Source organism: Elephas maximus, chromosome 1 (assembly GCF_024166365.1).
Source record: "Elephas maximus indicus isolate mEleMax1 chromosome 1, mEleMax1 primary haplotype, whole genome shotgun sequence".
Lineage (NCBI taxonomy): Eukaryota > Metazoa > Chordata > Mammalia > Proboscidea > Elephantidae > Elephas > Elephas maximus.
This window is the reverse complement of record NC_064819.1, coordinates 99,338,347-99,362,383: the sequence shown is the minus strand read 5'-3', so window position 1 is coordinate 99,362,383 and position 24,037 is coordinate 99,338,347. Positions and strand designations below refer to the sequence as shown.

The window sequence follows — 24,037 nt, the reverse complement described above, 5'->3', positions numbered from 1 at the left end:
TTTTTTTTTAATGGGACTAGTAATAATGACCTTTCGTGAGGATCAAGTGATACAATACGCGTGAACAAAATTAGTAAATGCCAAGTGCTTTAAATATGAGCTGTGGTTTGAGCAGCGCCAGGCTGGCCACAAGCATGCCCAGGGGCATGAACAGTGACGGGTAGGACTGGCTACATAATTTGTGAGGCCCAGTGCAAAATGAAAACATGGGGGCTCTTGATGAAAAATTAAGAGTTTCAAGATGGTGATTGCAGAGCATTAAACTAAGTGCAGGGTCCCTCTAAGTGCAGGGACCTGTGGGACTACACACGTCACATGCCCATGAAACCAGCCTTGAAACCAGACCCTGTGAAGAACTACGGTGTGTGGTAGGACAGGGCTGCTCGTCCCACACCCAGGTGTCTGCAGCTGTGGCCCACGTCATCTTTGGATTCTGAAGGGCAGCAATGTTTAGGGAAAATGCAAGCACACGAGTTTCTAAATGCCAAGGAGGGCAAGTGCAGTGACCGGAGTGGTTTTCTGAGGGAGTGGGTGGGGCCAGCCAGGCTGCCGTCGGAACTGTAGAACTGACTGTTCCCCACAGACTCCAGCCTAGGAACAAAAAAAAAAAAAAAAGGCTGCAGCTGTATTGACAGGGCCTGTTGTTGTTTGCTGCGGTGTGTTACAACACAGCCTGGCAGCCTCCCGGGCCTTTCTGTCTTCCTCCTGGAAGAGCCTGGTCCCCGAACATGTGACGCAGCCACACAGTCCTGCAGATTTGTCCTCGGCGTTCCCTCAACCACCAGAGCTGCCTGATTTTTCTCATACTATCCCTCCACTGCCTGGGAGTCCCTGTCCTTCCTCTCCCATGTCCCTCTATCTTCGTCTGGCAAACACCTACTCCATCTTTTAAGACTCTGCTCCAGTGTCACTTCCTCAATGAAGTCTTCTCTGGCTCCCCCAGGGAGAGCTGACTCCTCCTCCTGAGGACCCTCTACTGTATACTATATAGACATCTGTCGCAGCCCCTGTAATCTGAGGAGCACTGACATGCTATGTGGATGCCACTGTCACCTAGGCTGAAGCCCTCAGCTAGAGCAATGTCTTCTCACCTCTGTATACCCTACACGTAGCACAGTACTTAATACTTGCTGTCATAAAGCAAACTGGATGCTTAATGCACGAATGGTTACATGCTTGACTACTAGCCAAAAGGCTAGTGGTTCAAACACACCCAGAGGCGCTTCAGAAGACAGGCTTGGCCATCTGCTTCTGAAAGATCACAGCCTTGAAAACCTTATGGAGTAGTTTCACTCTGACACATATGGGGTCGCTATGAGTCGGAATCGATTTGACGGTAACTAACAACAAATGCTTAAATTGGTGTTAGTATGAAGAGTAGTTTTGTCTTGCTAAATTAATGTAAGAACAAAGTGTCCCAGGAACTCTTCCCAGCAGCTGCAGAGAGGGGAAGCTGCTAGGCACTGAAAAAAAAAGGAGACATAAAATGACTAAGACAGGGTCCTTGCCCTTGAGGAGGTTTTAGTGTTGGCCCTATGTCTTTTCTGCAGCCACCACCTTTTGAAGGCAAGGAACAACTAGGTACCACCCAGCATGGTGACTTGTAGTAAAGGCTCTTCATAAAAACTTAAATGGCCAACACCATATAGTGGAAAGAAGGCAGATTTGGAACTAGGAGGTGTGAGTTCTGACCTAGCTATGGGACAATAGCTTTCCAAAGGTAATTATTAGATCTCATAGGTATCTAAGGAGCCCTGGTGGTGCAGTGGTTAAGTGCTCAGCTGCTAACTGAAAGGTCAGCTGTTGGGACCCACCAGCCACTCTGAGGGAGAAAGATGTGGCAGTCTGCTTCCTCAAAGACTACAGCCCAGGAAACCCTGTGGGGTGGTTCTACTCTGCCCTATAGGGTTGCTATGAGTCCGAATCGACTTGATGGCAACGGGCTTGGTTATGGTATAGGCAACTAGCCGTGAGACTTTAGGGATGTTTGCTCAGAAATGAGGGACTTGAGCTATATAGTTCCTAAGGCCCAGGAACCCCTCATGACTATGGGAGCTACTGGGGAAGCCCATCTAGTTTGAGGGTGGGGTTCTCTTGAAGTTGACCTTGCTTAGCAGGCCTGCCCTTTTTTGGGGTGGGGGAAGAGGTAGAGCAATTTTTAAGGTCCCTTCCTGTCTCAGTTGCCTGGGATCTCATGTTTGAAAGGTAGAAAGCCATGGGAAAGCATGGCCCTGGCAGTCACTGGTGAGGTGCTGTGTGCTAAATTGGTTCTTGAGGTGCGGTTTCTTCAGTCTTGGCTGGGCGTCTTCGACTTCATGGGGTCATTTCCTGGGGCTGACCTGGCCTGCCCCTCTCCGTCCTCAGGGCACGCCTGGTGGTCAGATAAAAAGGACAGAGTTTTCGGAGAGGCGATATGGGTGTTAAGTCAACTAGCTTGTTTAGGCGTAATTTCTCTGGAGGTGAGGGAAAGTGTGTGTGTGTGGGGGGGTCGGTCAGCTCCCTCCATCCTGTCCCTCAGACCCCCACAAAGGTCCAGGGCCAGACACGTGGGCTGGTGAGGGGAGGCGGAGGTAGCATTAAGGCGGAGATGCAAATGAACGGGGCGGGGCCTGATTTACATGGACGGCGCACGGCCACCAATCCGGACACGCAGGGAGACAGCCCGCGCGCCTTTTGGGGGCGGACTGACAGCCCCAGGGCCCTATGGAAGGCGGGTCCTGCGGCCGGCGGGGGCGGGACAGCGCCGGGCGCTGCCCGGGGGATTGGGGCCGGCTCGCAGGCGCTGCCAGTCTCGGGTGGCGGCGTCCGGCGCGCGGGCGGGTGGCCTGCTGGGCGGGCTGAGGAGCGAGCGGCGCGCGGGTGAGGCGGAGAGCGACGGATCCGGCGAGCCACCGCAGCGACAGGTACCAGCGCCATGGCCGCAGGGATGGGGCGGGCGGCGCCCCGGGAGCCGAATTCCCTCATTCCGGGTCCCGCCACGGCCGCGCCGCCTTCTCGCCCCTCACGCAGGTCCCCAGCCCGGGAGCGGCTCGCGGGGCTCGCGGGGCCGGGGGAGCCTCGAGCCGAGGGCGCCAGGACGCCCAGCCCCCCTGCGGGCCCCTAGCGGCCCCGCCGACCTCGGGGCCGGACCTCGCTCCGGGAGGCGCGGGAGCCGCTCCGCCCCCGCTGCGCGCCCCCTGGTCCTCACCCGGCTTTTGTTTCCCGCCCGGGCTGACAGGTCCCGGCTCCCGCTCCTGTCTGCGACCCCGGCTGCCCGAAGGCAGGCGGACCCGTGACCGCGGAGCGGCGCCGCGGCCGCCGGGAGGAGCGTGAGTAGCCGCCGCCGCCGCCGCCAGCCGGAGAGAAACTTCGCCTTCCGGGGCCCGGGGCGGCGGGAGAAGTGGAGCCCGGGCTTGAGCTGCGCGCCGGGACGCTCGGCGGGCACGAGCCAGGCTCCCTCCCGCGGCGGGGCCCGTGGAGGGCGAGGATAACGGAGCGTCCCCGCGGCTGCCCTCCGCGCCAGTTCGCGCTCTCCCGGCGTAGCCAGCCCGATGGGTGTGGATGGGCGTGCCGCCTTCACCTGCCGCCCGGGAGCGGCGTCTGGAAGCAGCATCCCTGCGCCTCGGCCACTTGTTGGAGGGGCCGGTGCACGGCTCCTTGAACTCGTGATTCAGTTATGCGCTGGGCTGCTAACCTAAAGGTGGGCGGTTCGAACCCACCCAGCAGCTCCGCGCAAAACGACCTGGCCATCTGCCTCGTGAAGATTACAGCCTAGAACACCCTAGGGGCAGTTCTGCCCAGCCAGATGGGGTCGCTGTGAGTCGAAATGGACTCCACGGGCACCTAACAGCAGGGCCAGATGAAAGCCAGTTAAAAGTTGTTTTAGGATTCCTCCTTCTGTTCAGCCCTGGCGCTAAAGCCTTCTACTTTTTATCTGTCTTCTAAAGATGTGCTGGCGAGGAGTGTATGAGTCAAAACCAGGATTGAGACAAACAGTTTGAGGGTCAGGGTGTAGATTGCCTTTTCGACTCACAAGCCAGGAGGAACATTTTAGTCTCCTTTCAAAAATGGGTTTCTGCAGTGGTGGGGAAGGCGTAGTAAGGTACGAGTTGTAAGTGGAGACTGCAGGACTCCAGATCGCCTTCCGTGTGGTTCGGAACAGCGTGTACAGCCTTTGGCCGCCATTCAGTAAATTCTGCATGGAGCAGTTGGAGCTCGTGGTTTGGATTGACTCTTCAGGAGTGTGTTTTCCAGTGGACTAAGGTTTAACGTTGAATGGGAGCTTTCTTTGCCTTTCTGAGGGTAGACTCATACAGGAGTGTTTATTTTTATTGTCTTTGCATTTTGTTAGATTGTGGACTAGGGAAAAGTTAAGGCATATTTTGGTTAATTATTTTTAAGTCTGTGGGAGTTCCATTCCCATTCCCCCCCGCCTCCCCATATCAAGATTTTTACTTTAGAGAGTTATAGTAGCTGCTTCTCTTGGGGTTGAATCAAAATGCAAGGATAGACTTAAAAAAATTCTTATTCTGGTGGGATTTTTTTTTTTCCTGTCATACCCTCACTTACCATTTTCTATTTGTCTCTTTCTCAGCGGACTTCTGCCTAACAATCTGCAATTATGGCCGTGACCAGTTTAGGGCATCTATAGAAATAATCTCATATAGGGTCGCTATGAGTCGGAATCGACTTGACGGCACTGGGTTTGGCTTTTTTGTTTGTTTGTTAAAAGAAATAATACATTTTTAAAATTTGGGTTATTAATAACACTTGTCTTTCGTGAGAAACACTTTAGTTTACTCAGTTTCTTTTTCTTCAGCGTCATTGTATTGGACATGATTTACACTTTAGAGATTTAGCTTTTTAAGAACAAAGTTACTAATTTTGATTTAGATGAGTTATGCTACTTTGTTAGTGTTTTATTGAATGATAATTTTACTTATTTACCTAGGAACATCATTGTAAAATGGACACTTTTGTCAACAGGTTAGTCGTGACTATTTCAGATTTAAAAAAAGTCTATATACATTTGGTTTTTAAAATGTTTTATTTCTCTAAAACACCAGGCTTATATATTATGAGGTCTTTCTCTTTCCAGCATTTAGTTATGGGAATTTGGGGTGAATTTCTTTTTTAAAACAATATTAACCAGTTAAAAAATGAAAAGCTTAAAATACTGGATTAGACAATTAAATCTTAAATTTTCTGTTTATTTTTGGATTGGAGTAGATTACATATTTCTGGTTTTTTAGATTCCTGTAGGGTTGCTATAAGTCGGAATTGACTCAACGGCAACAAGTTTTTTTTTTTTTAAAGTCAGTTGAGGATGAATTAGTCCAGAGAAAAGAGGACGTGTTTTTCTATAACTAAACTACTGCTATAAAAAACTGAGTTGGCTTTTTAACGTTTAGTGAGGATACATTGATTGAATAGTGAGTCCTTATGTAAACTGGGTTCTGTTCTGTATAAAGAATTGTGAGGAAACTTACAAGATGGGCTGTAGTTGTTCTGAGAGATTTATATAATTGTTCTTTAAAATGTATAGGAATGTGCTACTTTAAATACAACTAAGTGTAATAGAAACTATAGTCCTTGTCCTATGATGAATAATTAAATATCATAAGTTAAAGTTATATTTTGTAGATTTATACAAAAGCATATTTTAGGTGATTTAAATATGAAGTACCTTTTAATTAAGGGCTCATCTTAAAATTCAGTTTTTAGATCATTTAATTACTGAATTTTGTCCACTTAAATTTGTGGTAGACTATATTATAAAATCACCAACACACATTTCAGTTTCAAAATTAATCGTAAGTTGGATTCTTGCATCTACACAGTAAACACTGGGAGTGTTTTAAAGTCAGTTTACCTCTAGGGTCGCTTTGAGTCAGAAATGACTCGATGGCAATGGGTTTGGGTTTTTTGTTTTTACCCTCAGATATGACTTCTTTTGAGTTGGGGTGTGTGTGAATAATTTTGAATGAGTAAAGCTACAAAAAACAAGAGCTTATATTAAAACCCTAGTGGCGTGGCGGTTAAGTGCTACGGCTGCTAACCGAAGGGTCGGCAGTTCGAATCTGCCAGGTGCTCCTTGGAAACTCTAGGGGGTCGGCAGTTCTACTCTGTCCTGTAGGGTCGCTATGAGTCCGAATCGACTCGACGGCAGTGGGTTTGGTTATTTTTGGTTATATTAAAACAGCTAAATTAGAGGAAAATCAAATGACACCGTTTCAGACATCAATACTCCTTTATTTAACGGTAATATGCGTGTTGTACCTCACCTGAAGAGTATCCTCTATAGATCCTTAATATAATTGTTCACAATTACTAAAGAAGAACCTATATCCTGGCACACTAAATCTGTAATTACGCCAAACAATTAAGGACATTTTATACTTCGGAAAGGATTTGAACTTTCTGACGTAGCTGATTAGTAATTAGATTTTGTTTTTTTGACATTTTATATTTCTGACTTTTTACAGTACATTTTTAGCGCATCTTGCCGCTTCTTGGAAATCCTATGGGGCAGTTCTACTCTGTCCTATAGGCTTGCTGTGAGTCAGAATCGACTCAACGGCAACGAGTTTGGATTTTGGTTTTTAACCTCTGGTATTATATCCCTAAAAGTGTAAAGAAAATTAAATCTATTTGCATCAGAGACTTGTTGGATATTGGTATGTAAATCACATGACTATTATTTTTAAAACAATAACCACTTATGTGTGATTTAATTTGCAAATGGGATTACTGTGCAAAAGTAAAATTTAGGGAATTAAAAAGAATTTTTGCATTTGTAAAAGTTAGGGCATATCCAGATGCTAGGGCTTTAAGCGCTTGGCAGCTAACCATTAAGAATGTAGTATATTTGAATTGTATGTTTTTAAAATTGCTTGTTTTTTGGAAGGAGGAATAAAAGATGAATAGACTAAAGAATAAGTGAGGCGTTCTCCCCCTCCCCAATTTTGTAGTTGCAAACCCTTTCTAATGAAGGCAGTGGTAAATTTCTAGAACCATTAGTAGCATCCTGCCTCTGTCTTAGCAATTTATAGATGATAAACAAGGAGCCACGCCTAGTCCCCTGGAAATGGGCATCTGATTATCAAAAGCAGAGTTGCAAATTTCAAATCGATCTCTTAAAATGTTACATTTGTGTGTGTGTTTCTCAGTGTTCCTATCTCTGGATATTAAAGATCTTCCTTTACCGTTGGCTAAAAATTTCACAGTGGAATTTGAAAGTTAAAATGTCTCTATCACAGACAAAGTGAGTCTTTATCAGAATATATTCTGAATGAGGCTGAAATATTCTTTGCCCATGTTAAATATTAACCAATGAAATTATTTCCATGTTTAACTTTTTAAAAAACCAAGACAATAAAACAATCTTGTAATCCTAACACATTTTTTTTTTTTTTTGCCCCAGCATAAAAAAATGATTATATGGTGAACTGTAGTAACAAATTTAAAAAAAAAAATGTTTTGAAATTCCTGTTTGGGAGGGATGTTTGTTAGAAGAAGACTGTGTTTCACTGAAGCAGAACAGAGTAATTTACATGGAGAGAAATTTGTTTCTCTTTTGAATTATTCTTAGATTAAAAGATAATTCTTACTAAGAAAAACTGAGGCTGTCATTCTTAGGTTGGATTTATTTTCACTATGAACTTTATAAGTTTTTCAAAAAAATATCTTTTTTGATCCTAGGTTAACTATATATATATATATATATGTGTATAGATTAATCTATCCATCTGTCTGTCCTGCATTTATTTCCCAGATTTATTTATATGTTAAACCTTTTTTTTTTTTTAATGAAAATCTTGTTGCACCAAGAGGAATATAAGTATATGTCTTCCAAAAGACTGGTATAAGAATGTTCATAGCAGCCTTACCACGATAGGAACGAACAGCTGATCACAGAACAACATACATGTATCTCAAATATTATGCAGAGCCAGAGAAGTCAGACACAAATGGGTATGTACTATATAATGTCATTTGTAAAAATGGTGTGGCAGGGACTTCTGAGCTCCTCTGACTTCACAAAGAGGAAGGAGAATCAAGATGAACAGCCCAAGGCTGATTTCTTACTAGGCGGAGGTCAGACATGCCTCCACCTCCAAACCCTTTACCAGTACTGACACCAGCCAGCCCTCCAACAGCACTCTCTACTTCCCTCCTGGGTTCGATAATTTCTTCCAGTGGCCACACAGGACTCACAGACTGTACTCACGGTTATGGGGTTTATTAGGGAAGTAACAGATTACCGTTCAGGTTCAGGAACACTCAGGATAAAGTTCTTTGATTGGGACAGCTGCTTTCCACAGACAGGTCTCTCTGATCCCTGGCCCCTTAGCCTGGCCTCTGCCCTGATGGGGCAAGTGTTACAAAGGCACCTGACTGCCTGTGAGCCTTGGCCTGAAGGCATTCAGCTCTAGCTCTGTGGGTCAGCAAACCTAGCTCCACCTAGTGCCTGGAGGTACACTACTTAGCCAGCAAGCCTCTTGCCAGAAGGTGCTCAGCTTTCTCACTGGGCTAGGAAGCCCACCATGCACTCTCCTGCAAATCCCCTGCCTCTGCTGCCATTTCTCTGCTGCCACTTCTTGCCATCTTCAGTGTTAAAGCTGTCTCTCCTGTTCTTCTGGTTCCAGGAGCTTCTCAATGGAGTGATCCCAGGTCCTAAGGACACGTTCCACTCCTAACTCTTCTTTCTGGGTGGTGGTGACATTCTCCCATCTAACCTCTAAGATGGCTCATTTTAATCCTAGTGGGATGGTGAAACTGACCAATCCCCTTGTTAGGATTTCATACACCTTATTTGCAAGGTCCCACCCCCACAAAGGTGCCACACACCTTATTTACATTATTAGCAAGTTTTCTAGTCCCTGTGGTGGGCCACAAGCACCTCATTTGCATAGTCCCATCCAGTCATTTGGTGAGAGTTACAAAGACTAAGGCTAGAAGGGCCATATTAGGTGATTCACTACGCCACACACATTTATATAAAATACAAGAACAGGCAAAGCTAATATATGGTGATAGAAATCAGGACAGTTGTTGCCTCTGGGAAGGAATTCTCATTGACTGGAAAGGGGCACAAAGGAACTTTCTGGAGTGATGGAAATATTTTAAAGCTTGATTTGGGTGATAATAATTCAAGGGTATACTTTTATGGTAACTTAATTTTGATATGACTTTTAACTGAAAAAAGTTATAAGACTAGTACAAGTAATTTCCTTATACCTTTATTCAGACTCACCAATTGTTGATGAGCTAAAACATAGTGAGCTAAATGCTTAAGATTTGCACATTTTATGGTATGTAGGTTTTATTTGGGCAAATCTGTTGCAAAAGACCTCTTTAAAGTGTTAAAAAGCAAAGATGTCACTTTGAGGACTAAGGTTTGCCTGACTCAGGCCATGGTATTTTCTGTTGCGTCATATGCATGTGAAAGCTGGACAGTGACTAAGGAAGACTGAAGAAGAATTGATGCCTTTGAATTACGGTGTTGGTGAAGAATATTGAGTATACCGTGGATTGCCAGAAGAATGAACAAATCTATCTTGGAAAAAGTACAGCCAGAATGTTCCTTAGAAGCAAGGGTGGCAAGACTTCTTCTCACATACTTTGGACATTTTATCAGGAGGGATCAGTCCCTGGAGAAGAACATCATGCTTCATAAAGTAGAGAGTCAGTGAAAGAGAGGAACACCTTCAACAAGATGAGATTGACACGCTGGCTGCAACAATGGGCTCAAACATAACGATTGTGAGGATGGCGCAGGACTGGGCGGTGTTTTGTTCTGTTGTGCATAGGGTTGCTATGAGTCGGAAGTGACTCAAGGGCACGTAACAAGTTTTATTTTAATGAAGGAAAAAAAAAACAAAACTAAAGGAATATTTATTGAAGATGAAGAGAATGATCTTGTTATCTGAATAAAGTGCAGTACCTTGATTAGGAATTAGAATTGTTGACAGTCTTTTTCTCTACATGTATATGTATGCTGTTGCTCATGAACATTTCTTGCTGATGTGTTAGTTAGAAGAAACAACTGCCAGAGAGGAAACCCTGCTTTATTTTATCATCTTGATACATATCACCTGGGAATTAGGCTGATGTCTAGCAATAACTTCTGGGAATTGAAGGTGGTGATTATTCCTATTTAAAAGAGCTCTGTACACAGAGTGCGAGGTTTTGCACAGACATGTAAAGTCTTTACTGTCCTGGAACTTTCCAGCCGAAGACGAGGGGGAAGCAAACAAATCTGGTTGTCATTTCTGGGTGGTGCTGTTTATCACAGAGAGGAAAGGTTGGTGCTTGTAAACCATACCAACTCTTCTTGATCGTCGATAAGGGGGCAGTCTGTGGCTCTCTTAATTTGAGTACTGCCGTAGCCTTAATAGATGGCTGTGATTTACATTAAATCTGTTTAAATCACAGCTTAACTTGTGATAATTGTTAAAAACTTTAGACTTTTTCTCTCATTGTTTTATGTAATTTAAAATATGTATTGTTTCCAATATAGGGTGAGGTATAATTTATGAATAATATAAACTGTATACTTATAATCATTAGTTCATTTTTCTAAATCTAATTTTTTTTGCATCTGCATGAGGAAGTCGTTTTGTTGGTTATTCACCAGAGTGGCTGCTGTTTGGAGTAGCTGGAGGGCTAACCGGCCGGTTCAACAAATTAACCACTGATATCGGGGATTGTTGTTGGCGTTAGCTGCCGTGGAGTCGGCTCTGACTCGTGGGGATTTTATGTGTGACAATGAAATGCTGCCCAGTCCTTGCTGTCTTCACAATGGGTATTGGGGATAGACATTTATTTTGCAAAATTGTAAAAGTATGCTAACCAAAACCATACATTTCTACCACCTATATATTTTTCTTCAACAAAAACATGAGTTTATTGAAGAGAAAAATCGCAGATGTCCAACGTTAGCCAACATTGACAAAAGTACTGCATTTTCCATTTAATGAACATCTTGTCCCTCTGAAATGACAAACGGAGACTTTCCTGTCTCACATATACAACTAAATTCCATTGTTCTGTCAAGAATTAAGAGGACAGGATTTGAAAAGTTTCTGCCTGCTAGAATTTTGTTTCAAGTTGTCAGCCTTTAACTGCAGATAGAATTTAAGACATATCTGTAGGCAGATTTTTTTTAGATTTTCTATTATGAAAGTTTCAAACATACCAAAAAGTGGAGAGAATAGTATAATAAACCTTCATGTAACCATTTACCAGAGTCATTAATTATCTACATTTTGGTTAATGTGCTGTTTTGAAAATTGTTAAATTCTCACAAATATTGTAAAATAGTAGTATTGGCATATGAAAAAAAATTTCTCAATTTTTTGAAAAGTTTTTTTTTTTTTTTTATGCTGTAGATAGAGAAATTTGAAAAGTAGTGTGCTTTAGCTTAGAGACTTGACTTTGGACAAATGGTAATTATGAAACTATTTTTGTCCTTGGCTTTTTTTTTTTCCTTCTTTTTCTGCTCTGGTGGTACATGAGAAAGCTTTGTTTTTCCTTGGTAGAAGGTGCAGATATGGCTGGCATAGCCCTCTCCTCTGCCTCTTCCTGCCTTGACTATAAAATGTGATGACTGGAGCTATAGCAGCTATTTTGTAATCATGAAAAAAAGGCCAAGAACCTGGTTACTCATTGTGGTCTGTGGGTCAGATTGTTAAAAATGCTAAATCTTAGGCTCCAAGCCAGACCTGCTGAATCAAAATCTACATTTTAACAGGATCCGCTTGTGACTTGTGTTTGCACATTTTTTTTTTTTAGTGTGTTTTAGGTGAAAGTTTACACAGCAGTTTAGGTTCCCATTTAACAATTTATATACAGATTGTTCTGTGACATTGGTTACAGTTTTTACGGTATGTCAGCATTCTAATTATTTCCATTGTTCTATTTCCGTTGATTTAGCTTCCCTTCCCTTCCGTGTCTTCTCATCTTTGCCTTTGGGTAAATGTTGTCCGTTTGGTCTCGTACAGTTGATTGTTTAAGGGAGCACATTACCTATGGCTGGTATTTATTTCATAAGCCCATCTTGGCTGAAGAAAGGTGACTTCTAGAAATAGCTTCATTTCTAAGTTCAAGGGTGTCTTAGGGTGATAGTCGCAGGGGCTCCTCTCTATCAGTCCAGTAGCTCTGGCCATTTTTAGGAATTTGTATTTTGTTGTACATTTTTCTTGTATTCCATCCAGAACCTTCTATCGTGTCACTGGTCACAACAGCCGGTAGTGGTAGCCAGGCACCTTCTTGTTCTTCTCGTTAGAAGAGGCCGTGGTTCGTGTGGGCTGTTAGTCCTGTGAACTAGTTTCTTCTCTGAGCTTTTGATTTCCTTCGTTCTCTTTTGCTCCATACTAGCAGAGACGAATAGTTGTGTCTTAGATGGCTGCTCACAAGCTTTTAAGACCCCAGATGCTACTCACCAAACTAGGGTGTAGAACATCATGAGATAAGTTGATGAAGTTGTCACCCGAGACTATGGTCCTAAGCTTTCTAAACCAGTAAACCAATCCCGCGAGTTATTTGTATATGTCCAGGAAGCCTCCGTAACTGTGCCCCCATGCGCTTTTTTGTGTGTATGGTATATGCAGCACGCTGTGGTGTGTATGCAGGTGCCTACAGATAACACCTATACCTGCGTGTGCATTTACTTGCATATGCCTCCGTATACACACATATGCGTACATATCTACCTGCATAAACACACACTTTTTTTGGTTTGTGTTACTGTTGTTTCGAAATTGTGTATAATATAGCATTTACTGAAATTGTCTCTTTTTCTTGTGTACTTCTTAGTGTCTTTATTTACCTTGATCAGGTTGTGCTGACTTCACTCATATTTGGTATAGCTTTTCCCATCACCAGAAGTAAGTATCTACTATGTATCAAGTCATTTCCCCTCCCTCTCATCCCTCCTAACATCAAAGAATGTTGCTTTCTGTGTATGTATCTGTTCTTGACTTTTTGTAATAATGAGACCATACAACATTTGTCCTTTTGTGATTGACTTATTGTACTCAGCATAATGTCCTCCAGATCCATCCATGTTATGTTTCATGCACTTCTCATTGTCTTTATAGTTGCGTAGTATTCCGTTGTATGTATGTACCACAATTTGTTTATGCATTCATCCGTTGATGGGCGCTTAGGTTGTTTTCCATGTTTTTGCTATTGTGAACAACGCTGCAGTGAACATGGGTGTGCATATGTTTATTCATTTCGGGGCCCTTATATCCCTTGGATATATACCTAGGGGTAGGATTGCTGAATTATAAGGTATTTCTATTTCTAGGGTTTTGAGGAAGCACCATACCATTTTCCATAGTGGTTGTACCATTTTATAATCCCATCAGCAATGTATAAGATTTACAATCTCCCAGGATTTGTTTTCTGTTTTTTTGATCTTTGCCATTTTGCTGGGGTGAGATGGTATCTCATAGTTTTAATGGCTAATGATCCTGAGCATCTTTTCATTTATTTGTTGGCTACCTGAATGTTCTCTTTGGTGAAGTGTCTGTTCATGTTCTTTGCTCATTATTTGATTGGATTGTTTGTGGTTTTGTTATTGAGTTGTTGAAGTTTTCTATATATTTTAGGGATTAGACCCTTATCGGATATGTGGTTGCCAGATACTTTTCCCAGTCTGTAGGTTCTCATTTTACTCTCTCGGTAAAGTCTTTTGATGAGCATAAGTATTTAATTTTTAGAAAGTCCCAGTTATCTAATTTATCTTCTGTTGTTCATGCATTTTTAGTTGTGTTTGATAGGCTATTTATGCCAAAAATTAGGCCCTGCAGCCTTATCCCTTTGTTACCTTAAGGAATCTTCATACTTTTAACATTTAGGTCTTTGGTCCATTTTGGGTTAGTTTTTGTGCATGGTTTGAGGTATGGATCCTGTTTCATTTTTCTGCAAATGGATATCCACTGTTGCCAGCACCATTTATTAAGCAGACTTTCCTCCCACATTGAATGACACTTTGTTGAACATCAGCTGCCTGTAGATGGATGGATTTTCTTCTGGGTTTGCAATTCTATCCCATTGGTTTATCTATGAGTTGCCATTGAACCACTGCTAGGCTGTTTTGATTACCATGACTGTATAGTAAATTTTGAAATCAGAAGTGTGAGGCCTCTTACTTTGTTCTTTGTCTTCAGCATTGCTTTAGCTATTTGGGGGCCTCTTTTCTTTCCATATAAAGTTGGAGACTAGTTTTTCCATTTCATTAAGGAATGTTGTTGGGATTTGGATCAGGATTGTGTTATATCTGTAGATTGCTTTGGGTAGTATTGACATTTTCACACGGAATATTTTTCCATTTATGTAGATCTCTTTTAGTTTCTTGCAGTAGTGTTTTATAGTTTTCATTGTATAAGTCTTTTATGTCCCTGGTTAGGTTTATCCTAGTATTTTCTCCTTTTGGGTGCTGTTGTAAATGGTGCCCTTGGCTTCTTTCTAGCAATTTATAGCCTGGAAAAGAAAATTAATTTGTTAGCTTTTCATCTAGAATACATTATTCCAAATATTCTGCATTTATAGAATTAGGTACTCTTCATCTAGAAAGTTAAAGTGTCTGTAAAATAACAGTTGTCTGAATGCTCTTTTGTTACCTTCTCTTTCTCTAAAAACTCAGCCATTGCAGTACTTTAACTGCCACTCCTTTTTAAACCCCCAAAATATATGTCTTTCTAAACTTGAGGTCCAAATTTTCACCTGTGCCTTGAAATTAAGTATGTTTAAATACCATTTCTGTAGCTGCACATGCAGACAATATGCATAGGTAATCATTATATTTAAACCAAGGCAATATGGAAGATTTCCAAATCACTTAGCTCAAATAACCTGGTCAGTGGTAGCTGGTAGGGCCCACAGTTTATCAGGGGACTTGAGCAGCAGACTTTCTTAGATCACAGAAATTGCCCAGGGATGAGTTCCTTCCACCCAAAATATCTGCAAGTGCTTTACAATAGGAGAAATGCTGAATTGAATGTATATAACACATTTTCAAACTTTGCAGTGTTTTTATTGCTACAGGTACAGGTCTGTGGCTTTACCAGGGGGCTCTTCCCGTATCCCTTGTCCCGTATTTGTTGAAAGCGACGTGATACTGTATTTCATTACTTTCCCTTCACTGCACCTCCTCCATCCCACCCCCAAAATAAGAGGTCCTAGGAATTGAAGTTCTTCAGAAAGGTAGGAACCTGAGGTTAGTTGGAAGGCTTTAAGGTAGAAAAGGGAGAATAATTGGTATGTAGTGTGCTTCCTACTAGCAGTCATCCAGCCTCCAGGGTACTTGGGCCTTATTTCTTTCCAGAGGGGTTATAGTTTGTCAGCTTAGCTGCTTTGGGTCAGCTTATGGAGATCTTTCTCTGTACTCTTCTGGGAAGTATTTGGGTTTTTTTTCCTGGTAGGAATGAAGGGAATAAGAGAATGGAATATTATATTGTCCTAGATAACTCAGATCATTTTCTTCTAAGGGAGCTAGGAATAACATGGAGATTCTGAAATGCTTGTGTAGAAATTAACTTAATGGGTATTGAAGGTGGAAAAAGGAGGAGAGAAATGTAAAAAATACATTCCTAGGAAGCTTGGTGTGCTGGAGACATTGGGATGAGATTCAGTTGCTACTGTCTGATCTTGGGCAAGGTACTTAGCCTTCCTGAGCCTCACTGTAATTGTAAAAATTGGTGAGTTGGATTAGATAGTACTTTAAATTTCCTTTGCAGCTCAGAAATTCTGAGAATGAGTGGTTTCCCAGAAAAAAAAAAAAAGCTTCCTAATTTATATACTTTTCCTACATTGTAATTACTCAGTGGCTGTTTCACATACTTACTTTTCCATTTCCGTTAGAATTTAGGGAAAGAAATAAAGGAATCATCATTCATAAAATGAATTAGATTTTAGTGTTTTCATTTATATACGTCTCTCCACTGAATTTATTCTGGAGCCTTACTTTTACCTTCCCATGTCTTTTTTTTTTTTTTTAAATCAACTTCAACTTCACATTAAAGCGTGATTTTCATATTCTTCTTTTTTCTGCTTCTTGATGCTGCTGGTTTCTCCCTACCCTTCATTTTCCATATTTCATTATGGGCGTGGAATTCATCAAGTAAACCTACATTCCTAGCTATCATTAATTTAAATTCAGAAATCTCAGTGGTTGTCAGGATTGGTGGAACCAATGCAGTACTCTATAGTATAGCAATTAGAGAGATAAGCCCTAGGGTAAAGGGAGTAGGGGAGCCTAAAGGGAGAAGGAGTGGTAATAATAGAGAATTCTCAAAGATTATTTTTATTTTACCCCTAAAATATAAGCTAAAGTTTTAAGTTTTTGTGATGGTGACTGTGCTAGCGATATCAGAGTCCCGGAGTCTCAGTGCACTGAGTTTTTTGAAGGCAGCAACTGTACCTTTAGTTCTGAATCTTCAGCCTCCAGCATAGTGCCTGCTGGAGTAAGTGCAAGTTGAAATTAATTTTTGTTAGGACTGGTTCTTTCTTCAGGATGTTTTGTGGTAGACTGGGAAGGCATAGTTCCGTAGAAATTAAAAGTATGGTGTAGATTCTGAAGTAAGACTGTTGGGGTTTGAATCTCACCTCTACCACTTGGTGATATTGGATAAGATATTTAGCTTCTGTAAGCCTGTTTCCTCATCTATGGTATGGGCGAGGGGGAACATTAATACCTATCTTAAGGTTATTGAGAGAGTTAAATGAGACAAAACATGTAAAGCACTTAGCCCAGAGCTTGATGTATGTCTTCAGTAAATATTAAATACTGCTGTAGTTTCTAGATATTGAGGTTGTCAAGGATTTCCTTTTACTTGGATCCACGGTCAATGCCCACGGAAGCAGCAGTCAGAAATCAAATGACATTCTGCATTGGGCAAACCTGCTGCAAAAGACCTTTAAAGTGTTAAAAAGCAAAGATGTGACTTTGAGGACTAAGGTGCGCCTGACTCAAGCAATGGTATTCTCATTTGCCTTATATGCATGAAAGCTGGACAGTGCATAAGGAAGACCTAAGAGGAATTGATACCTTTGAATTATGGCATTGGTGAATAGTATTGAATATAGCATGGACTGCCAAAAGAACAAACAAATCTGTCTTGGAAGAAGTACAGCCAGATGTTCCTTAGAGGCAAGGATGGCAAGACTTTGTCTCATGTACTTATGGACATGTTTTCAGGAAGGACCAGTTCCTGGAGAAGGACATCATGCTTGGTAAAGTAGAGGGTCAGCGAAAAAGAGGAAGACCTTCATAGAGATGGATTGACAAAGTGGCTCCAACAGTGGGCTCAGACGTAGCAACGATTGTGAGGATGGTGCAAGGCCAGGCAGTGTTTTGTTCTGTTGTATGGTCTCTGTTTGTTCTCTTGCTCTCTGTGAGTCAGAACCGACTCAGTGGCACCTACCAAAAACAACATTATTTTTTCATTAATAAGCACTCCCAGCAAGAGGGAGCAGCAGTGGTTTAGTGGTAGAATTCTCGCCTTCCCTACAGGAGTTTGATTTCTGGCCAGTGTACCTCAAGCACAGCCACCATTTGTCTGTCATTGGAGGCTTGCGTGTTGTGTGTTGCAGGTTTCAGTGGAGCTTCGAGACTTAAGATGAACTAGGATGAAAGGCCTGGCAATTTACTTCCAAAAGTCAGCTAGTGAAATTCCTGTGGATCACAGTGGTCCCATCCTGTTGTGCATAAAATTGGCATGAGTTGGGGGCGAGTGGACAACAGCTAACAACAACAATGTAACAGATATTTATTAAACTCTGTTAAGTTCTAAGTGATAATTGTTACAAAAGAAATAAGGCACAGACTTGCTCTCAGAAAAGCTAGAACATGTTCAGTAAAGATAACCTACCAGGCCCATGGTAAGTGGCGAAATGTGTGGTTTACTTAAGGGCTCAAGAGACAGGAGTGATTGCTGAGCAGAGGAAAACTTCAGGAAGGTGACAGAACTTGACCAGAGCTTTGAAGGATCAGTGTAGCAAGTAAGAGGACCCCTCCTTGGAGCTAGACTGCCTGTGTTAATCCTAGCTCTGCTACTGTGTAATCTTAAACAAATTACTTAACCACCTTCCTAGGATTCTTCAGAAAATTAAATGGGTAATACGTGTAAAGCACTTAGAACTGTGCCTCACACATGATTAGAACTTGATCAGTTATTATAAGTTGAGAGAAGGGAGAATTCATTTTAGGTAGAGAGAACATGGAGTGATAATAAGGGGAGATACTTAAATGTGTTTGAAATGAGGCCAAATTGGCTGGATTGGATAACCTTGGGAAAATAGTAGGTGATTACATTAGGGCCTTTCTTCAGTTAGGACTCTGGGTAGACTCTAACCTCCAACTTTTTAGTTAGTAGCTGAGCATGTGAACAGTTTGTAGCACCCAGGGCCTGGCGATCTACTTCCAAAAAATTAACCACTAAAAACCCTATGGAGGACAGTTTACTCTGACACACATGGGGTCGCCAGGAGTTGGAATTGACTGAATAGCAGCTGGTCGGTTGGTTTTGTTGGGGCAGAATTATGAATGACTAAGCCAGGGAGTATGACATCTCTTTCACAGGCACTGACAGACATTGGGAGGATTTCTTGGGTTATTTACAAGTCTTTATCTCTAGCATTTCTCACTATTTTATCTGATTTCAGTGTAACTGAAACTTCAAGCTAATTTTGAAAATGAATCTCATGATCTATCCTGAATTATTATGCTTCTTTAATTTGCTCATTTCTTCTGTAAACATGTGTTCTTGCCTTACTTTCTCTTTTTCACTCCATATTACAGTTGTTTACATAATTCTTATTCCTCTTCTCCAAAGGCTAGTGGGTGTCTGCTACTGTTTTCCTCTCTGTCCTACTGTTTTCCTTTGAAAACCTCTGTCTAGATCCTAAACCACAAAGCCATAAACATGGAAAGGGACAGTGAGAGTGAGAAAGGGAGAGAAAGGGAAGGAAATATCTCCTAGGCCAGCCATTTTGTTTTACAGATGAAGAAATTGAGGCCCAGAGAAAGTAAAGTCTTGTGCTCAAGAGCCACAGCTAATTAATGATCAGGCCTGTACCTTTCAGGGTTAATCCAGGACTGTTTTTTACTATCAGCCCAGTGTGATTCTCATCCATCTGGTTGGGAATTACAGTAGTATTCTCAATTTTGTGCTATAGCTATTTAACACCAAGATAAACAATTTTACTATCATGAGGAGACCATGATTGCCCTTCTTGGACAGCGTCTCAGGCTGAGTTCTCTAGAGAAACAAAACCAGGAAAAAGTATAAATATATATTTATATCGAGGAGATGGCTCACGCAGTTGTAGAGGCTGGAATGTCCCAAGTCCGTGGGTCAGGATAGAGGCATCTTCTGATTCATGTAGCTGCAGGGTCTGGGGAACCCAAGATTGGCAGATCGGACAGCAGAGCTGTTGCTCACAGGCTGTGAAGATTGATGAATCCCAAGATCAGCAGGCAAGACGGCAGGTAGTCAGATGAATAGGAGCCAGCTGCAGAATCTAGAGTGAGCAAAAGCCTGTGAGCATTGCCAGAAAATCCACTTAGAGTCTATGCAGGCCACACTCAAGGAAACTCTCTTTCAGCACATTGTATCAGATCTTATCATGGAAGTGATCATATCATCATATGACTGCCAGACTGCATTGTAACTGCCACACCACTGAGAATCATGGCCCAGCCAAGTTGACATATAACCTTAACAATCACAGAGTATCACTATTCTTAAAGTTATGTTTAAAACCAAGACTGCCAGATCCACTTTGAGGAGAAAAGAGTTTCTTTCTTTCCATTTTTAGAGTTGTTGTAAATTATGATAATTCAGTAAACATAAATAACATTCTCCAAGGGGTGGGGAGGGAAAAACAGTAACTAGACGATAGGTAAGTGGTACCTTTGATGAGGGGTAAGACAGTACACAATACTGGGGAAGTCAGCACAGCTTGACCAAGGCAAGGTCATGGAAGCTTCATGGACACAGCCAGACTCCCTGAGGGCCTGAATTACTGGGCTGAGGGCTGTGGACTATGGTTTCAGGGAACATCTAGCTCAATAGGCATGGCATAGTTCATAAAGAAAATATTCTACATCCTACTTTGCCAAGTAGCGTCTGGGATCTTAAAAGCTTGTCAGTGACCATCTAAGATACTCTACTGGTCCCACCCCATCTGGAGCAAGTGACAATAAAGAAAACCAAAGACACAAGGGGAAGATTAGTCCAAAGAGCTATTGGACCACAAGTACCACAGCCTCCATCAGACTGAGTCCAGCACAACTAGATGGTGCCTGGCTAGCACCTCTGACAGGGAACACAAAAGAGGGTCCTGGACAGAGCTGGAGAAAAATGTAGAACAAAATTCTAACTCACAAAAAAATTAAAAAAAAAAAAAAAAGGCCAGACTGGTCTGACAGAGACTGGAGAAGCTCCAAGAATATGGCCCCCAGACACCCTCCGTACTGAAGTCACTCCTGAGGTTCACCCTTCAACCAAAGATGAGACAGGCCCATAAAACAAAATGAGACTAAATGGGCACACCAGCCCAGGGACAAGGATGAGAAAGCAGGAGGGGACAGGAAAGCTGGTAACACGGAACCCAAGGTCGAGAATTCATGGGGTTGGCAACCATTGTCACAAAACATTATGTGTATTAATTGTTCAGTGAGAAACTAATTTGCTCTGTAAACCTTCCTCTAAAGTATAATAAATATTTATGTATTTATGATTATATACAGCACATAGGTTTATAACATTTGATAAGATGACCTTTATTAGGTGTGTGTCATGGGTAAGAGAACCCTCTTTTTTCATAAAGCAAAATGTAATTTTATTTCACACATAAAAAGTTAATTTGATATAGCAAATTCTATGTAATCGTAAATCTGAGAAATACAAAGCAGTGTTAAACCATAACTTGTTGTTGTTAAATAAAAAATAACAATAATAACATTCTGTAAAAAGTGGACTTTTTGTTTCTACTGTAGTGGAATATAGGTTCTTTTATGGAGCAATCGATGGGACAATATTAAGGCATGAAAAGCTGAGAATCGTAGTATCATCTCACAGTCTGTGGTTCTAAACTTCTGCCATTGCAGTAGCCTCTAAGCTTATATCTTCAGCTTCTTAGAATTTAATATATGCTATACATGGTTTTTTTTTTTTTTGGTTACACCCTTATTTATGTGTTGTTTTCTTCTACGTTGTTTTCCTACCTAGACGCAATGTGACACATCGTATTTAAAGCCCCAAGCTTAGTGCCTGATGCGGTGCTATGAATTACTTAACATGACCCTCCTAGCCATTTTTTTTTTTTTTTTTTTTTTTTTTTTTTTAGCCATAGTCTTCATGACTCATGATAGTTGAGTCCAAAAACAAAACCCAGTGCCGTCGAGTTGATTCCGACTCATAGCGACCCTATAGGACAGAGTAGAACTGCCCCACAGAGTTTCCAAGGAGCGCCTGGCGGATTCGAACTGCTGACCCTTTGGTTAGCAGCCATAGCACTTAACCACTACGCCACCAGGGTTTCCAGTAGTTGAGTGGGACTATGCAAATAAGGGGTATACAGCTTGTGATGATTGGGGTTATGTGTCAACTTGGGTAGGCCATGGTTCACAGTATGGTATGGTTGTCCTCACATTTTGTGATCTGATGTAATTATCCTCCATGTTGTGATGTGTTGTGAATCCTAACCTCTGTGCCTGTGGTTGTGTTAATGAGACAGGATTAGGGATGTGTCTTGAGTCCCCACCATCCTAGAGTGTGTAATTTAAGTCACCACCCTTACTCCAGTCACTACTTTTACTAAAGGGTGTGACTCAAGTCATGGCCTTCTCAAGTAGGGGGAGTTTTCTTGAGGGTGTGGTCTGCATCGAATGGATATGAATGCTCTGAGGAAGTTCTCTCTCTCTCACTCTGTGGATTCCCCATCTGGTTTGTAATCATCTGATCTCCAGATCCTGGAACTTGAGCCAGTAGCCTGCCATCTGACTACCAATTCTGGGATTCGCCAGCATCCGCAGCCTCTTGAGCCAGCAGCCTATCGTCTGACCTGCTGGTTTGGATTCAGCAAGCAGCTTGTTGTCTGACCTGCCAGTTTGGGTTCATTAGCCCCTGTAGCCATATGGGTTGGGAGAAACCTCCAGCCTGACACCTGACCCACGGATTTGGGACTTGCCAGCCTCCACAACTGCGTAAGCCATTTACTTGAGATACAGTTCATGAGTTCTGTGAGACGCTGCAATGAATTATGGAACCCAGAGACGGGAGAGAGGGTACTGAGGGGAAGAGGAGTAGTTGATGTTAGAGATGATGGAGTGGTGCAGTAGTTTGGAAAAGTTAGACATTTGAGACACCTTTAACCTCTGCCTCACAGAAACCAGCTTTGTGCTGATCTTTATAAAAGAAATTATTCATTCACCTGGCCACACTACACAGTTGCTCAATAAATACTCCTTTTTCTTTCCTGCAGGTAATTTTTTCTCATGTGTAAATAATGTCAGTTCCAAATCACCAATTCACTTATTATACCCCTTCCTTTTTCTTCCCTTGAAATGTATTGTTTTAACTGTAGCAAGATGCCCTGCTGTTGAAAATTTGCACGGTGTACAAATAAATTTTAGTCACTTTAAGCATAATTTTACCATGAAATCATTTTACTACTGGTAATCTTTTTATGTCCTGTATTCTTTCCCCATGATTAAAGAAAGAAAAGTTTCAGTGGTTACATAGAGTGTCCCAGACCTCTGCAAATCCTGCCACATTCCTTCAAGAAATCGGGCTTCTGGACTAGATTTATTTTGACTGAAATGCCAGTTTTCTTTATCATTTTTAACACTGTGAAGTTGAATTGCATAATTCACTAATGTCTATACAAAAAAAAAAAAAAGTCCACACAGTACCTTATATCAGATTGCTTATTTATATTTCCCAAAATCGTTTGGTTTCTTTTTCATGCCTTCATTTTCTGAAGAGAAAAAGTTTTTCCTCTTCTGATCTGATCTGCTTTCTATTTGGATGATTATCCTATATAACAGGTTTTAACCTCTAATTGTGCTACCGAGAGGGAAGGGAAATGCTTAAAAATTAGATTTTGGATACTTTTTTGGGACTGAATTTGTGTGTGTGTGTGTGTGTAGAAAGCCCCTTTATGTAATACAGACAATTTTCTGTTTCTATTTTGTTAATGTTTTATTATGCTGGGTGATTTTATTGCTGTTTAAAAAAATTGGTTAAATTTATATATAACATATTTATATATGATTTATTAAATTTATGTATTCAAAATATATAAACTTTATATATTTATAATATATATTTATGGGTAGTTACTAGCCCTTCTAAATTTATACAATAATAAATTTTGCTGTTAAAGTTACCTTCAGACTTAATATTTTGTAGTTGAACTTCCTTGGGTATAAGCTCCGCAATTCTCATTTTGAGAAAGGGACAATTAATCTTTGCTTTTTTTTTACTTTCATTATATGCCTTATTTGGGTACCTTGCACATTCCATTTATTATCCTTTTCTAGTTTTTATTTGTGCCTCCTAAAAATGGGGAGCTTTAATATATGTTCTGCATTTTTATAGACTATCATTTCCATTATGTATTCATTGTCCAACACGTGTTAATTTCTCTTTCTTATATTTAATATGTCTATTTCATCATTCTGTTATTAAAAAGAAAATTACCATTGGCATTTCTAAAAGTGAGTCATGAATTATGTGAAATAATTAACTTAAAAAAGAGGAAAATAAAGATAAATTCTGGAACTTACATTTTAAAAAATGGGTTAACAAATTATTCAGTTATGTGGGGATATAATCTTTTTAAGTTCAGTTTCTTTTGCTGTTTAATTTATATTCATCTATTCATTGAAAAGAAGCTCTGGTGGCACAATGGTTAAAGCACTTGGCTGCAAACTGGAAGGTCGGCAGTTCGAACCCACCAGCCGCTCCTTGGGAGAAAGATGGGGCAGTTTGCTTCCGTTAAGGTTACAGCCTTGGCAACCCTGTGGGGCAGTTCTACT

At 41.3% G+C, this 24,037-nt stretch overlaps 1 protein-coding gene across 4 annotated transcripts in view; it reads left to right on the top strand.

The window, feature by feature from the left end:
• Positions 1-2,767: 2,767 nt before the first annotated feature.
• FKBP5 (FKBP prolyl isomerase 5) overlaps positions 2,768-24,037 on the top strand; it is a 119,859-nt gene continuing 98,589 nt past the window's right edge. For 2 of the 4 annotated variants that reach the window (XM_049891742.1, XM_049891800.1), the window contains exon 1: positions 2,769-2,903. The gene's annotated coding sequence lies outside the window, so the exon portion shown is untranslated. Of the gene's footprint in view, positions 2,904-16,011; positions 22,202-24,037 lie in introns of those variants that run through there. The other 2 variants (XM_049891930.1, XM_049891860.1) reach the window with 2 other exon arrangements.